The sequence below is a fragment of the Capricornis sumatraensis genome, chromosome 2 (genome assembly GCF_032405125.1).
Source record: "Capricornis sumatraensis isolate serow.1 chromosome 2, serow.2, whole genome shotgun sequence".
Classification (NCBI taxonomy): domain Eukaryota; kingdom Metazoa; phylum Chordata; class Mammalia; order Artiodactyla; family Bovidae; genus Capricornis; species Capricornis sumatraensis.
This window is the reverse complement of record NC_091070.1, coordinates 94,608,447-94,626,245: the sequence shown is the minus strand read 5'-3', so window position 1 is coordinate 94,626,245 and position 17,799 is coordinate 94,608,447. Positions and strand designations below refer to the sequence as shown.

The window sequence follows — 17,799 nt, the reverse complement described above, 5'->3', positions numbered from 1 at the left end:
ATATCCTGTGCTGTGCTGGAACCCTGCCCCTTCCAGTCCTCCCTGATAAGGATAAGAAATTATCAGGGACAGGATTGCAAATAGAGAAGAAGAAAAGGAGAGAAAGACGATGGAACACGAGTTAGTCTGCACACAGAGCTCACTGTGTCCATCCCTTTTCTTGCACACCCCATGCTCCCATCTTCTACTCTCCAGATGAACACCTGGGGTCTCAGTGTCCACTCTGCTCTCAAAGGATGAAAGAAGACAGGGAGAAAGTGACTTCTTGTTCCTAAGATAGATTATCTTCTCAAATCAGCTTCATGCTCAGATCTAAGAGACCCCCTCCCTGAAACCAGGGGAGCTGTGAAAGTGTTAGTCATTCAGTCGTGTCTGACTCTTTGCCTCTCTGTGAATTATAGCCTGCCAGGCTCCTCTGCCCATGGATTTCTCCAAGCAAGAACACTGGAGTAGGTTGCCATTTCCTACTCCAGGGGATCTTCCCCATCCAGGGTTCGAACCCAGGTCTGCTGCATTGCAGATAGATTCTTTATCGTCTGAGCCAGAGCATTTATCCCTGTAGGCTACTGGAAAATGGAGGTTTTCAGTACTCCTTAGGGGAGCTAGAGGTTCATCCATACTTGGGAACATTCCTCAGCAATAAGAGGAAAATCTTGGTGCATGGAATAGCCTGGGGGGGTTCTCAAATGGCTTCTGTGGGAGTGACAGAAGCCAGTCTCAAAGGGCTCCGTATTCCATTTATATGATAGTCTGGAAAATTCAAACTCATGGGGAGAAAATCGGGTCAGTGGCTATAAGGGAATGTTAGTGAGAAGGGGAGGCTGGTGTCCAAGGAGCACAAGGAAAATTTCTGGGGTGATGCAAATAGGCCTGATGATGGTGATGGCAACAGGACTATACACATTTTGTCAAGACTCAGAACTGTGCACCTATAAACAGCAGATTCTACTCTGTAACTCAAGAGCACAAGCCAAAAATGAAACAAAAAGGCAGAAGAGCTATAGTCTGATGCTCTTAATTCAGATCCAACCCCTAAAGCAAATCATCAGTTTCCATGTGAACAGCACTTTGTAGCTCAACTGATGATGAACAAAGTCTTTGGAATCCCTTCCAGCTCCGCTTCTTGCCATACATGTGATTTGGGGTAACAACCCACCTGTAACTTACAGCACCAGATTTAATTTATTCATCCATAAAGGTAGGATAATAATAGCATCTGCCTTATACAATTGGTGACCTAATTAAATGAGAAAATACAATACATGTGAAGGGGTTAACCCAGTGCCTGGGATATTATTTTGTAAGTTTAAAATAAATGTTCTCTACCCTTGTGGCTCAGCTGATTAAGAATCCGCCTGCAATGCGGGAGACCTAGGTTCAATCACTGAGTTGGGAAGAGCCCCTAAAGAAGGGAAAGGCTACACTCCAGCATTTTGGCCTGGAGAATTCCAGTCCGTGGGGTCGCAAAGAGTCAGACATGACTGAGAAACTTTCCCTTTCAGTATTACTGTTGGCTAACAGCCTCATATTCACTGATTTTAAAGAACCTTGGAAGGTTAGGAACATGACTTTCCCTCCAGTTAAAATATTTGGGAGAATCTTCCTTGAGATTTAGGGAGATGAAGTTACTTGCTAGAGGGTACATGCCTCAGCAGGGAAAGGGTAGGGTCTTGAGCCTTTTGGAGGTCAGGCTCATGGGTTTTCCATTGCCTCACAGTCCTTTGCTTCAGAGGAGCCTGGCTGTGTGTTCTTAGGGTCCAATATCCCACTGCTATTCACACCAAGATAGGAGCAGAGACCTATGGGTAGATTATGTGTATAAACATGAAGAAGCCTGCAGGCCTTATCTGGGTCCCAGAAAATTTGAACTTGAGACTTGGCTTTGGTAAGACTCACTGTGAAATTCTATCTTGGGGTCTCAGTCTTCTTCTCCATTTACAGGGCAGCATCATTCCCACTCTCCATTCTGAAGGATCCGCAGTAGGAACCAAATGTTCAGCCTCGAGAAGGGCTATAGTAATGCAGAAATGGTTATTACAAATCCTGTTAGAGATTTCTAAAGCTCTATTAGAAATCCAGCTAAGAGGGAAACAAACACATAAAATGTTTCTTCTCTTGATAGCATCATTCACTCTGCTATGTATTCATAGATTTCCTGCGATGTATCCCAGTCTGAGACGGTGGGTACACTCACAAGCTTCCAGAGGGAAAGCGGCTTTCATTCTGCTCTTGTTAGCGGATCTCCATAGATCTTAGCCTTGGAAGTATCCCCTGGACCACTTCATTCATACTGCGCCATCACCTCTACTCCATCCCCACCACCCAGGCCAGAAACTGTATTGTCTTTATCTTTGCCTCTAAAGAGCCTGGTGCAGATGACTGAGTTGAACAGAGGAGGCATGTGCTTTATTTGAAACTCAGCACCTGATTTTTCACAGATGGTCTACCCTCATTTCCGGGCATTCAAATGCCACCATACATGTCCTCCTGACCTGTGCCCTTGGCTCCTCTCCTCCCAGCCTCTGCACCTAGCCATCCCAGCCTAGCGCTTCCCACCCTGCATCAGGGTTGTTTCTTTATGGGTTCATTTGCCTTGGAGGAACAGAAGCTCTTCCAGATTTATGAGCATGTCTCCAGTTCATCTCTGTTTCCCAAACAATTCAAAACAGTCTGGCACATGGATGTTCAGAACAGCTCTGTTGATTGGCTGGCTGGCTAAATCAGTATATAAATAAAGGTCTTCTAGGTAATGACCCTCAGGGCCCTTTCTGTGCTGTCGCCTCCTTGGTAAATTCCTTACTAATCTTCCCATGCGTGTTGTATTTGTTGTGGATAGTGATCTCATTGCTGCAGCTGAGGAACGTGATTGGTAGTTTAATCGCTAAGTCTTGTCCGATTCTGCAATCACATGGACTGTAGCCTGCCAGGTTCCTCAGTCCATGGGATTTCCCAGGCAAGAGTACTGGAGTAGGTTGCTATTTCCTTCTCCAGGCGATCTTCCTGACCTAGGAATTGAACCCAGGTTTCCTGCATTGCAGGCAGATTCTTAACCAACTGAGCTATGAGGGAATCTTGATAGTTCCTGGCTATAAGAGGTGTATTTTGGATATCCATATCCTCAGAGTGGAGGAGATGGTGGGGAGAGGGGTAGAGTAGAAAGTCAAGCCCATGGATGCCTCTAGCCTCCATTGATGTAAATAGGCTTTGAGATTCTCCACTTTCATCCTTTCCCCCTTCTATCCACTCTCCTGCTGCAGTCCGAGAGAATTTTCCAAAATTTGATCATGTAGTTAACTTCCCAAGGTATCACCAGACATCCTGTGGCAAAGAAAAGCTAAACTTATTACAACTACTGTAGTAATGAAGAGCACCATCTAGGAAAAATCTTTACAGTTTCTCAGAAGAGGGATGCAAGAATACATTCACAGGGTGTGAGGGTCTGGGTTTAAGTGTATGAGGCAGTCTTTGCAAGGTGAGAAACTCACTGGGCAGGCAAAATTAGTGGTATGCAGAGTGGGGTTGGTAGATATGAGACAGGGTCTTGAAACAGGTCTTAGTAAGCCAACTGTTGCTGGATAAGCAAGGTGTTTGCCCAAGTTAAATACTATATTGGGACTGATTTACAGGAATTTCCTGAAGCAGACAGTGGACATGTTTGTTGATTTTTAAAAATTATTTATTTATTCAGGCCACTCCAGGTCTCAGTTGTGGTGCCTGGGATCTTAGGTCTTCATTGCAGCATGTGGGGTCTTTAGCTGTGGTGTGTGGGATCTACTTCCCTGACCAGGGATCAAACCTGGGCCAACTGCATTGGGAGTGCAGAGTCTTAGCCACTGGACCACCAGGGAAGTCCCTGTTTATTGATCTTTTCCAAGCAACATAAATCATGTTAACACAAGTGGTCTCCATTCTTAGGCCAAATAGCTTATGTTGTAGTTAATACAAGAGGTCATAATTCTCAGTGTCGTCAAGCCTCTACCCTTTCTTCCAAAAAACGAAGTCCCCAAACTTCTCATTACTTTTATAATAAAGACCACAATTCGTAAGCATGTGATGAAGTTTGGACTCTTTTGCATTGCTCCTCCTGCTCGCAGAGCTACGTGGACCTTGCTATAGTTCCTTGAATGTGCCATGTTGCCTGGAATTTTTGCAGGCGTCTCTGCTTGAAAATACACAATATTGCATTTGATTCCTATACACACACACACTACTCTATGAAGTAAAAACTAATTATCTGCACTTTAATGATGACAAAGCTGAGGTACAGAGAGGTAAAATAAGTTTCCCGCGGCCCCATGGTTGACACGTGGATGTACTGGAAATCAGCCCAGGTGCTCTGGCTGCAGAGCATACATGCTTAACAATTCCACCCTCCTAAAGCCTGAGTGCTCCCCAGAGATGAACTGCTATCTTCTTGGCTAATTTTGTTGTCTCCTCTCTTTCCCTTGGACTCAAGGCTGCCATTATAGGGGATGCAGTGGTGGGTGGGAAATCCTGGGTGGGGCCCGGGGGTGGGCAACAGAAGTAACTTCACTCTGATGTTAATGAAGTTTTAACAGCGACATTAAGGGTGGGGTGGTGGGAGTCCTCTGCTTTGGGTACAGGCAATAAAGGGGTGCACTGTGTGCAGAGAATTTAAACAGTAAAACCAACTAAAAGTGGGTCTGCTTTTCTCTACAACCGTGCTCTGGCAAAGCTAAATGAGATGGTGATAAAGCAGTCCTTCTTACTGGGCAAACTGGGCACTGTTCGAACCCCTTGGTAGACTGCTAAGGATAAGCTTAAGCACCCCTTCCTTGCACAGGTTCCTTCTTAGGCCTGGGACTAAGATCTCTTGGGGCCACTTTGAGAAAGCAATATACTTAACCCACCATCAGTTAAGACCATCATCTTTTTCCACTCAGTTTCACCTCCACCTTCCTTCCCTTCGTGTAGCACAGCTACAGTGGTCCAGGGATCCAATGAAGATAAATTAGCATGGGGACCCACTTAGGTGGTCTTGTGCTAAGTTGTGTCTGACTCTTTGTGACCCCGTGGACTGTAGCTCACCAGGCTCCTCTGTCCACAGAGTTTTCCAGGCAAGAATACTGGAGCGGGTTGCCATTTCCTACTCCAGCGAATCTTTCCAACCCAGGGATCCAGCCCACGTCTCTTGTGTCTCCTGCATTGGCAGGCGGGGTCTTTACCACTGCACCACCTGGGAATCCCTAGATGATCTTCGTGGGATAGATTCATCTTCCAGTCACGTCCACATATTGTTATTGGTAGCTACCTTGGTATTAGAATAGCCTCCAGAATACTGACTCACCTAGTGTGACTTGTTTACATTATGGTAGGTTTCACTGAAATACAAATGTCCTTTGGTACCCAGCACAGGACATCTGTGATTAATTGGGATTGAAGTGTACAGAGCCAGATGCTAGTGTGTGGAAATTTTTTCCAAATCTTTAAGCTGACTTTTGAAAAATATAAAAGCAAAATATCCACAACCAAACAAGATTTTCCCCAAATTTGTTAAAAACCTTTCAAAATTACATGAAGTGACTAATAGAATTGTGAAGCTAAAAAAAAAAAAGTCATAACTGACAATAATAAAAATCTAATTTCTTCAAATATGATAGTGGAAACACGGAATTATCTTCTGGGTGTTTTGATAAAGAAAATTATGAAGTGCTGTAATTTAAAATAGTAGTTACAAGAGGATTATAGAGATGTGTTAGGCAATTCATTAATACAAATATTATGTTATTGTCTGAATTTGTGCTGCTAATGTATCTGTCAGTGTAGCATAATAAAAAGAAAATATCTCGTCTTTGTCCCCTGCTCCTGTCACAGAGCTTCAAAAACCTGGAGTGCTATGAATATCTGTACTAATGAGGTGACTTGTGTGAGGCCCCAGGTAGCTTTAGGATCAGGGCCGGTCATCAGAAAAGCCAAATATGTGGTTAAAGGATTGGGACTCTCGGCAGCCCAACCTCCAGGGAAGGGGCTGGATATTGAGTCAATCTGTTGTCAGCTATTTAATCAGTCAGGCTTGTAATAAGACCTCAGTATCAACTGTGGACACCAAGGCTCAGTGGAGCGTCCCAGTTGGTGAGTGCATCAACGCGAAAAGAGGACGACGTGTCCTGAGTCCATGGGGAGACTGTACAGGTCTCTGTGTCCCTCTGAGACCTCTCCCTAAGTATATCCTTAATCATAAACTTACAAGTGTAGCGCTGTCCATGAGTTGTTCTAGAAAATTACTAAACATGAGGGCATGTGAGAATCCCTGATTTGTAGCCAGTGGGTCAGTAGAATGGTTGGTCTAGGGATCCAACTTGTAGTTGTCATCTGATGAAACTTTGGATGAAAATTGGTCTGTTAAAGGGGCTTTATGTGATGTGGCAGTAACTCTTTTACCTTAATGTATTATGGGGATAGATAGTGTCTACCTGGAGAATCTAGCTTCCCCTACCTAGTATTGTGAAACAGAAAGCATATAAAATCTACCTTTCAAGAAATGTTAATTGGACATGCTAAATGGAAACCAGTAAGTTTCCCCAAGTCTACATAGTATAGAAGAGAAGCTGGAATGCAGTATAACAAATTTTTTATATGGTAGCTTGTATGGAGTGTAGACTGAGGCTTATGGCAAAAAAATCTATGATTGTCTATGTCCCAATGACACCTGGGACTCTGGACCAGAGAATTTCCATTTGAGAACAAATTCTAGCTTGCTACTGAGCATTAGTTGAAATCTCCTAGGACTGAAGGGCATAAAATCATCTTGAAACCTGAAATGACTTGATGAGGACAGAGAAACCCTGTAATGGGGAGGGCAGTGCCCAAGACTGCTCCACTCTAAGCTGGAAATGGCTTTTCCAGGAACATGCTGCCAGGGAATGTAGGCGATGGTTCTCACAGCAGGGAAGGGAGGCTCTCTTCCCTAAGCTGACTCTGGAACCGGCTGAGGAGCTACTCATCCTTGGCCACCAAATCCTTGGGCAGTGCCCGCTGAACAGCCCTCCCTGACCAACAAAGAGCTGCCTGCTGTGTGCACAGCAGTTCCTATTTGGAAGGTGGACAGCTTCCTGTTTGGAAGGCTGCCACTCGGATAGAAAGTCAAAACGGATCAGCTTAGTGGAGAGATTTGCATGCTCTTGGCCCCTATATTGGGGTTTTTACCAACTCACGGGCAGGGGCCAATGGCCTGGCCATATGGTCAGGCAGAGGGCAATGGAAAACTGCACTGTTTACAGGATGCCCGTGTGGGTGAGTCCTGTGGAAACCACTGTAGAAATTGGAGGGGTGCATTAAAGTAGAACACGTGATGCCCATCAGAAGAAGCCCTTCCAGGAAAGGAAGATGATCTGAATAATGAGTAGCAGGTTTCCTCGTGTTCTCACCTCAGGACTTCCCCTGGATCCATGAAGCGCGTGGGCACTGGTGGTCTGCGTTTCCCCTGTGAGGCACAAAAATGAACAGGAACTCCCAGCCACCAGCAAGACAAGCAGACTTCCAGGGGAAGGCCTCCCATGTCAGTAGGTGGCGAGTCAGGCCAATGCCAGTAAACCTAGGATGGGGGGACAAACAAGTCCAAACAGGGGCAGAGAGTGACTCTGAGCTGGGCTCATCCCAGACTTCAAATGCTGAGTGCTAGTGAAGAAAAGGAACAGGAGATACCTGTACCAGCTTGCACTCCCAAGTCACCTTTCTTTAGACTAAGGCACATGCTTTCAGCCTCAGAGTAATGGCTTTTTATTTTTTATTTTTTTTTAAATCTTTAATTCTTACATGTGTTCCCAAACATGAAACCCCCTCCCACCTCCCTCCCCATACAGAGTAATGGCTTTTTAGAGCATACGGCCAGGCAATGAAAACACTGTCTGAAACAGGGGAGAGAGAGGCCTGGAGGGCTGGCTTACACTCCTGCATGAGTGTGTGTGCACACTCAGCTTGACAGGGCCTCGGGAGTGTGATCCCTAAGTAAATATTTGCCTTCATACTTAATTTTGTATTTACAACTGCATTTATTTTTATAGAACACCCCCCCCCAACTTAGAATAAGGCCTCCCCAGCCGAGCTCTACTTCTACTGTGTGAGTTTGATCTATATTCACATTACCTTCATTTTTGATGGTGATCTGGAACCTTTTCAGTATTTCCTTTGAACAAAGACAACTCACTATTCACGTCATAACCATCGACCTGTCGGGCTGACCTGTATTATATCACATAGTTTTCAAGACAAGCCCAGATATAAGGAAGGATGATTGTCACCCCCATTTTACAGCTGGAAAGACTGAGGCTTGGAGCTGGTAAGTGCACTGTCTATGGTCTCATTGACAGGCTGTGGCAGAGACAGATTTTGAGTTCAGACAGTCTAGCCCTGTAATTCCTGCTCTCTCACTACGTTCTCCTGCCCAAGGGAAGAGAAGTTCTCTGGAACACCTATACTGCCGCTGGCACCTCACACGCATTGTCTCATTTAATCCCAGCCACCTGGGAGGTTGGTTCTTCTTTGTACAAAGAAGGCTGTTGAGGCCCAGAGCAGTGAGGCGACCTGCCCCAGGCCCACGGCATAGGAGTGGAAGTGACATTCGGATGGTGCTTGATCCAGTCAAGGTCCGTTTCTGCAGCAGCATCCGATGGCTGCCAGGGGACAGCCTGAGCTCTGATGCCCCGTCCTGCACTCTGCTGACGATGCGCTGTCACTCTGTCCTCAGCCCCCATCCAAAGCCCACGTCTCCCTCTTCAGCAGAGCAAAGCACCGGGATCCGAGCCCCAGCAGACTTCCCACACAGCCCATCTGCCCATCACCAGACGCCACAACAAATCTGTTAGGAATCCTAGGACACCTGGCCTGTAGAGAAATGAGACCATTTCCCGTGTTAAAGCAGGAGTTGTTCGCTTGTTTGTTTGTTTTCCCTATAGGCAAACACAACAGGCCTCCTGATTGAGCTCAGTTCTCCTGGATGGGAGGATGGTGATGGGGCTGCTTTTGGCTGGGTGCTCCTTTCCCAGTTTGGCCCGACTCCTCAGAGCTGGATTTCAGAATTCAGAGGTAGGAAAGCAAGCATTGCTTTGTTAAAACTTGGGTGCCTGTTTGATTCATTAATCATTTTGCCCTAATACTCCCTGATAAGTCTGTTCGTTGCTATTAATCACCAGGCTCGTGGGAGGGAGGGAATGCCGGCTGTCACTGCTTTTCTCTTAACCCCTTGTCTGCTGTCTCTGGAGCTTGTGGAAGGTGGGCTCAAGGAGTGGTCGGGGTTGGAGAGGGCAGTGGGGGCTTTGTCCTGGGGGCCTTGGATGCTGAGCTGTTCTGTCTTGTTAAGGTCGTGATCCTTCTCACCTCTGCAGCAATGTGACGGTGACCTGTTCCTGGGAGTCTGACAGGTGTCAGAGGGCAGGTCTCATTTACTAGAGCTCCTCATTATCCAGACGAGGAAACTGAGGCTCAGGAGTAGCTTGCTCAAATTCACATCTCTGGTCAGGGCTGAGTGAGGATGGGAAGTGAAGGATGTTGGCTCCCACTGCTCTGAGCTGCAGAGGGAGCCCCTGTCCCCTCTGCTGTCCCTCTTTCTGTCCATCCTCAGGCTGCTGGGTAGACTGGGGAGAGTGTGTGCTTTAGAGACAGACCCAAAGGAAAAGCCCAGCTCTGCCACTGTTTAGGTGACCTCCAGGCCCTTGGCTGGGTCATTTATACAATGGGGATAATAGTATGTTTCTCACAGGGTGGTAAGGGTTAAATGAAAAGCTGTTAAATGAAAAGAGCTTTGCACAGAGCAAGTCCCAGAAAATGGCAATTTTCTTCAAATATCCCCTCCCGTTTAGGGGATCTGTGGCCACTTCTCTCCCAAGAAAAGGGTCTGACAACTTCCTTCGGATTAAGTGAGTGGACTGTAATGTCTAATCACTCTCCTCAAGTCCCTTCCCAGCACAAACTTCCAATATAGTGTTCACAGAATGCATACATCAAGCCCCAGTGCTTTTGCACAGGATGTGCCATCTTCCTGGAACACTCAACCCTGACTTGCAGTCCACCATTACCTGTCAGATTCCTACTTATTCTTTAGACCCAAGTCAGCTCTTTCCTCTGCTTTCTGATGCCACCATCAAGAATTAGTTGTTTTCTCAGTCTGGGGAGGAAGGAGCTGATGGATACAAAGCTTGCCATCAACCAAGCCAGTGCGTCTCCCACTCGCTCTCTCAGAGACTTCTCTAATTAATCGCCCTGTTGGAACGTGTCTGAACTTTCCGGGATCAGTGAGAACTAATGAGGTGTCAGGGAGTGGGGCTGCACAAAGGAAGCACTTGAAAGTTTGTTCTTTTTTTTTTTTCCCCAAGATCAAACTTTCCCCAGACTTTGAAAACACTCAACTCTTTCCTTTTAGTGACTTAGATTCATGGACTTTTCAGCACAGATTTGCTCTGGGATTTGAATTGGAAAACACCCACATCCCCAAAGTTTAAAAATTTCCATTTATTAATTAATTTGCTTACTGATTCGTTTATTCGATTAATACTAGTCACCCAGTCTGTGCCGGTGCTGGAGATCGCAGCTGGCCCGGTGACTTAGCACACAGCCTAATTACCCAGACCTGACCTGTGCCTTAAAAGGCAGCCCTGGGAGGGAGCCGCTTGCTGCCCTATTTGTCTGATGTTTCCTCCTGACTATACTCAGGATCTCATGATGTTGTGATGGTTGGAGAGAAAATATCCCCGAAGTGACGCTAGTCTTTTGAAGTCACTTGTCATGTTCCCCTCTGTGTGGTTATGCCACCAACTGGACACACTGTTCAGGCCCATTTGTTTCATTTAACTCTGCATTTTAGGAATTTATTTTATATTTAATTCTGTCATATCTTTATGTAAAATATGTATGTGTTTCCTAAGTCAAATCTGCGGAAAACACTATAGTCAGAGAAGTCTGGTTCCTATCCCTGGCCGTCCACGTGGATCACTCTTCCTCTGTAAGGAAGCGTTTTAAAATTACAGTTGATCTTTCCATTATGTTTCTGAATATTAACATGTGTATATTGGTATATATACACACGCTTCTAAACATATGCACGTTGCTTTATTTGTATTTGCACTGTTGTGTATTTTTTAAATCCACCTTTCACTGTGTGTGTCTGTTTGCGTGTGCGTGTATTCACACCCTTTCTTAAATGACCGGTCACATATTACAGGCATTTTGTCTGCCTTATACTTTTCACCTAACAGTGCATCCTGGAGGGCCACGTGGGTGTAAATAGAGGTCTCAAATTTCTCTTCACTGTACTGGACTCCACAGCTAGTTGTGCCCTAGTTTCTCCAGCCAGCTCCCTCAAATGGGCGTCTGTGGGGTTCCTAGTCCTTCGCTCTCTTCTATAGCCACCTGACTTATTTTCACTTGCATTTGTATCTTTTTTCTACATCTTTCAAAACGATTATTTTGTTTTGATTCATCTCTTGTAAGTGGTATACTTTTAGCTTTGACTTTATTAATCCATCCCTGGAAAATCTTTTTTTAACAGGTGAGTTGAAACCATTTGTATTTATTTATTGATGTGATTGATATATTCGACTTCAGTTCTGTCATAGTGTTTTACATTTCTATAAAGTCACGAGTGTGTGTGTTTTTATACAGTATACGTGTTTCCTTTATTCTGTTTGTCTCTGTTACTTTCTTTCTGTCTATACATTTTTTAAAAAATTGTTAATTGGTGGATAGTTGCTTTTCAACCTTACATTGGTTTGTCACATAACAGCGTGACCCAATCCTAAGTATATGCGTGTCCCCTCCCCCTTGAACCTCCCTCCTCCGCCTCTAGGGCATCCCAGAGCGCCCGGCTGAGCTCTCTGTGTTATACAGCAGCGTCCCATTCATTATCTGTTTTACATGTGGTGATGAACATATTCCAATGCTACTCTCTCCATTCGTCCCACCGTCTCCTTCCTCTGCTGTGTCCACAAGTTTGTTCTCTAACTATGTGTCTCTATTCCTGGCCTTCAAATAGGTTCATAACTACCATTTTATTAGATTCCATATATATATGCATTAATATATGATATTTTTCCTTTCTGACTTACTTCTCTCTGTATAACAGGCTCTAGGTTCATTCAATTCAATAGAACTGACCCGAATTCATTCCTTTTTATGGCTGACTAAAATTCCATTGTATACATGGACCACGTTTTTACCCATCCCTCTGCTGATGGCCAGCTAAGTTGCATCCACACTCTGGCTATTGTAAACAGTGCTTCAGTGAACAAAGGGGCACCTGGCTCTGCTCCACAGGCATCCCCACCGCAGAGTTCCTCCCTCCCGGGGACTGCTCTCCAGCTCCCTGCCGCCGTGAGCTCCCGCGGACTTGTCTCCCTGCCCCGGGTATGTCGGGGCCGTGGCACAGATTGTGCGGGTCTCTCTCCATTCCGACTGTCACGGATCAACGGCTTCACTCTCTGACAGCCTCAAAGTCTTCCCTTCTGTCCCAACCAGAGGGTCCCAGCAGGACCCTCGCCCTGCTTCAGCCCCCCACCCCTGGGTACAGGGTCCAGTCTCACTCCCTCTCCTCCTCTTTTTCCCTTTGCTTACCCTACCAAGTTTTGCATGGATCTGGAGGGCTGCAGTCCATGGGGTCGCGAAGAGTCGGGCACGACTGAGCGACTTCACTTTCACGTTTCACTCTCATGCACTGGAGAAGGAAATGGCAACCCACTCCAGTGTTCTTGCCTGGAGCATCCCAGGGACGGGGGAGCCTGGTGGGCTGCCGTCTATGGGGTCGCACAGAGTCGGACACGACTGAAGCGACTTAGCAGCAGCAGCAGCATATATTCCTTCCCAGGGGTCAGGGACTCCTGCCAGCGCTCAGCTGGTGTTCTGCAGCACCTGTATCTAAAGGTGTGCTCCTGGTGCCTCCAGGAGTGAGATGCACACAGCCACCGACGCCTCCACCAGCTTGTTTCCTTCTGCCCATACGTCTTGATATTTAGCAAACTTTGAATTTTTGTTGTAATAGTTACCTTTGTACCTTTATGTATGAATGTCCTTTGCTCCCTGTTCTCTTTCTCTCTCCTTTCTCTCTCTCCTTTCTCTCTCTCCCTTCCTTCTCTCCTTTCCTCCTTCCCTTTCTCTCTCTTCCTTGCTTCTTTCTCTCTCTTTCTCCATTTTTGGTACTCTCTGTTGGGTCTCTACCATGAACTGTATTGACATTTGCTGGTAACCTCTTCTCGCCCTTTATTCTCTCTCCCGAACATGTCCTTTTATTCTCTGTGTGAGTGCTAAGCCACTTCAGTCGTGTCCGACTCTCTGTGACCCCATGGACTGTGCGTAGCGCAGCAGGTTCCTCTGTCCACGAGAGTCTCCAGACAGCAATGCTGAAGTGGGTTGCTATTCAACATCTACACGGCAGGAAGTGAGCATCTTCCTTCTCCCTCCATTTCTTCATAATTTTCTCCCTTCCATCTTTAATTTAGTCCTAAGGGATTGTAGGACTGCAGAGCTAAGTTTTATCCCTCGTAATGCATAGATACAGATATCCATATATATTTACATGTACTTATAAGTTTTAGTATGTGTGTGTACGTATATACTTTTCTAAAAACCAGTAGTTGCCTATTTGATGTTCCTCAAAGCCTGCAGCTGTGGTTCTCTAGTTCTTTAGCTTCTGAAGCTGACTCCTTGGTAGGTGTTCCTGGGTTCGGAAACACTAGTCCTGGCATGCTTGCGACAGTTTGCCTGCAGCCTTTGTACCTGAAAGTCCATATTGCTGCCTATGACATTCATGATTACCCCTCTTTTCTCTTGAGCACCTCGAACATGTTTATTCATATCTTCTGGGATGAAACAATACTTTGAAAGTCAGCAGTGTTTAATCCCATAACCTCAGATGTGACACTCTCTTGCTTCTGCTCTATTCTATTAATTAAAAGTGAGTGAACAGATCCAGCTCAGACTCAAGGAAAGGAGGCTACACAAAAGCCTGAGCACCAGGAAATGGGGATCCTTTAGGGTCACCTGAGAAGCTGCCTACCTACCACAGCATCCTGTTAACTTAGAACCCCCAAATGAAGCAACTCTAAACAAGTTGGAGAATTCAACTATTTCAATAATGCTGCCTCCATGTGTCTACTTAAATTTGCTTCAGATACACAGATAATGCGTTTTTTCACCTGTTGGTACTGTTTTCCCACTCTTTGGCTTCTTATTTATTTTAGTCTTTGCATTTTTTTTAACGTAATTTTCTTTCACATTGGATGGATGAAACTTGTTTGCCAATAGTAGAGCAGCCATTTCACCCTGAAACAGAAGGCTTCCCTTGGATCTGCGAACTCAGCAGCCAGCCATGTGACATCAGGGCTTGTTATTTATTCTCTTATTCTGTGGGTGTTTTATCCAGGGAAATTAGGAGAAGGATGTTTCAGACCCAAAGTTCCTTAACCCTTGTGCTTTCACATCCATCTTATCTTCTTAACCCCCTATGAGGTCAGCGATGTGTCCTGTTTTTATAGATCAGAGGTAGCTTGATCAAGGCCACATAGCTGGTGCAGTGGCAAATAGAACTCAAAAGGCAGATGTGGGGTTGGGGTGATGAGGGAGGCTAAATCTGTCCTGATCTCCACTTAATTATTGTTTTGCTTAATACCGTTGCTTGAACCGTTGCCTCTGGTAGAGTTTTTCCTAATTTGGATTTCAAAAAATGTTCCCCATCCAAAAAAATTAAAATTGTAGTTTTTTTATTCACAGTCGAGCTGGCATTCATAACCTCATTAATTATGGCTTCATGTCTCTTCTAAAGGTTGTTGAGCAAGGGAGGAAAAATTGAGTGAGCCCTACCATAAAGCTTGGCTGATGAAACGGATAGCATTCCTCTAGGGTGGACCGACAGAGGGATTTAGCAGGCTGAGAGCCTCCAAATATTTCAGTAGAAGGCAAAATCCAAACCACATTTATAAGAATTTTCTCTTAAAAGATCTTTTAAGTGTGTGAGCCCCTTAAAGGAAATTTTATCTGCTAATATATAATACTATATATAATAAATGTCTGATTATTTCAAATGACCAAATGTTATCTGATTATATATGCATATATATATTATCAGATAGGGCTTCCCTGGTGGCTCAGTGGTAAAAAATCTGCCTCCCAATGCTGGAGACAGAGGATGGTTCAATCTCTGGGTCGGAAGAGCCCCTGGAGGAGGGTGTGGCAACCCACTCCAGTATTCCTGCCTGGAGCATCCCATGGACAGAGGAGCCTGGTAGGCCACTGTCCAGGGGGGTACAAAGAATCAGACATGACTGAACCAACTTAGCACATTATCAGACAGAATATATATATTGTCAGATAAAATCTAATGATTTTTTAATCCTGGTTACTGTTCTATTCTCAGGTACTTTGGATGCTGATACATTTAAAATTTTAATTGAAACATGATGCTGTGAAAGTGCTGCACTCAATATGCCAGCAAATTTGGAAAACTCAGCAGTGGCCACAGGACTGGAAAAGCTCAGTTTTCATTCAAAGCCCAAAGAAAGGCAATGCAAAAGAATGCTCAAACTACCGCACAATTGCACTCATCTCACATGCTAGTAAAGTAATGCTCAAAATTCTCCAAGCCAGACGTAAGCAATATGTGATCCGTGAACTCCTTGATGTTCAAGCTGGTTTTAGAAAAGGCAGAGGAAACAGAGATCAAATTGGCAACATCTGTTGGATCATGGAAAAAGCAAGAGAATTCCAGAAAGACATCTATTTCTGCTTTACTGACTATGCCAAAGCCTTTGACTATGTGGATCACAATAAACTGTGGAATATTCTGAGAGAGATGGGAATACCAGACCACCTGACCTGCCTCCTGAGAAATCTGTATGCAGGTCAGGAAGCAACAGTTAGAACTGGACATGGAACAACGGACTGGTTCCAAATAGGGAAAGGAGTACGTCAAGGCTGTATATTGTCACCCTGCTTATTTAACTTACATGCAGAGTACATCATGAGAAACGCTGGACTGGAAGAAACACAAGCTGGAATCAAGAGTGCTGGGAGAATTATCAATAACCTCAGATTTGCAGATGACACCAGCCTTATGGCAGAAAGTGAAGAGGAACTAAAAAGCCTCTTGATGAAAGTGAAAGAGGAGAGTGAAAAGTTGGCTTAAAACTCAGCATTCAGAAAACTAAGATCATGGCATCCGGTCCCATCACTTCATGGGAAATAGATGGGGAAACACTGGAAACAGTGTCAGACTTTATTTTTGGGGGTCCAAAATCACTGCAGAAGGTGACTGCAGCCATGAAATTAAAAGACGCTTACTCCTTGGAAGAAAAGTTATGACCAACCTAGATAGTATATTCAAAACCAGAGACATTACTTTGCCAACTAAGGTCCATCTAGTCAAGGCTATGGTTTTTCCAGTAGTCATGTATGGATGTGAGAGTTGGACTGTGAAGAAGGCTGAGCGCCAAAGAATTGATGCATTTGAACTGTGGTGTTGGAGAAGACTCTTGAGAGTCCTTTGGACTGCAAGGAGATCCAACCAGTCCATTCTGAAGGAGATCTGTCCTGGGTGTTCTTTGGAAGGAATGATGCTAAAGCTGAAACTCCAGTACTTTGGCCACCTCATGCAAAGAGTTGACTCACTGGAAAAGACTCTGATGCTGGGAGGGATTGGGGGCAGGAGGAGAAGGGGACGACAGAGGATGAGATGGCTGGATGGCATCACTGACTCGATGGGCGTGAGTCTGAGTGAACTCTGGGAGTTGATGATGGACAGGGAGGCCTGGCGTGCTGCGATTCATGGGGTCGCAAAGAGTCGGACACAACTGAGTGACTGAACTGAACTGAATTTACTTGATTTTATTTTTTTAGAAATATTAATAATTTTTGCTTACCAAGCACTTTATACAGGTACCTCTGCTAAGCAAGGAGACACACATGGTCTCGTTCTAGCTAAGAACGCCAGCAGGTTGGTAAAAAACTATTTCCTAGTTTAAATATTGAGACAATTGAGGACTAGAGAGTTTAAGGAAGTCGGCAAAGGTTACACATTAAGTGGCATGACCAGGACTTGAACCGAGGTCTGCCCGATTCTGGGGCTGGTCCCTGACTGAGTGGCTGTGTTGACAGCCCGGAGCTGAAAGGAAGAGAGACACGAGCAGTTGTTCCACTTCATGGTGACAAATCTCATCTAGAAACTCACTTCTCTATTGGCCTCTATTCACTAAGACGGAAGTTCCCCACTCCCATCTTTCCTCCCTTTGAAGAAGAATCTAGTCTCTGTATCCATGACGCTGACTTGCATCTCAGAGACAGTAGCTTTATTAGTTTGCCAGACAAAGGGGGCCACAACCGGCCCAGGCTCTCAAAGCTGTGTCCTGCCCTGGAGAGAGCAGTGAGGACTTTTATCCCAGTGGTTCAAAGAGGGCGTGACCAGCTCATCAGCACTCTTCTGAGTGGCTGGTGGCAAAGGTAATGGGTGGTGGTTTAGTCACTAAGTCATGTCCAGCTTCCGAGACCCTGTGGACTGTAGCCTGCCAGGGTCCTCTGTCCATGGGATTCTCCAGGCAAGAAGACTGAAGTGTGTTGCCATTTCCTTCTCCAGCGGATCTTCCCAATCCAGGAATCAAACCCAAGTTTCCTGCATTTGCAGGCAGATTCTTTACCAACTGAGCCACAGGGGAAGCTCCAAAAGGGCTTTCCCTGACTGGGAATGAACAAGGTCTGGGGCAGTAGCATCAGTGGGAGTCAGGGTCATCAGATTTCTGGACTCAACTGGTCTGAGGTCTTTATGCTTGTGAGCACCATACAGTTAACTTCTCCCACCTGGTGGGG

General features: G+C 45.3%; 1 non-coding gene across 1 annotated transcript; it reads right to left on the bottom strand.

The window, feature by feature from the left end:
- Positions 1-3,775: 3,775 nt before the first annotated feature.
- On the bottom strand, positions 3,776-3,848 carry TRNAG-CCC (transfer RNA glycine (anticodon CCC)). Its single transcript has one exon. It is a non-coding gene; the product is annotated as a tRNA-Gly (tRNA).
- Positions 3,849-17,799: the final 13,951 nt, after the last annotated feature.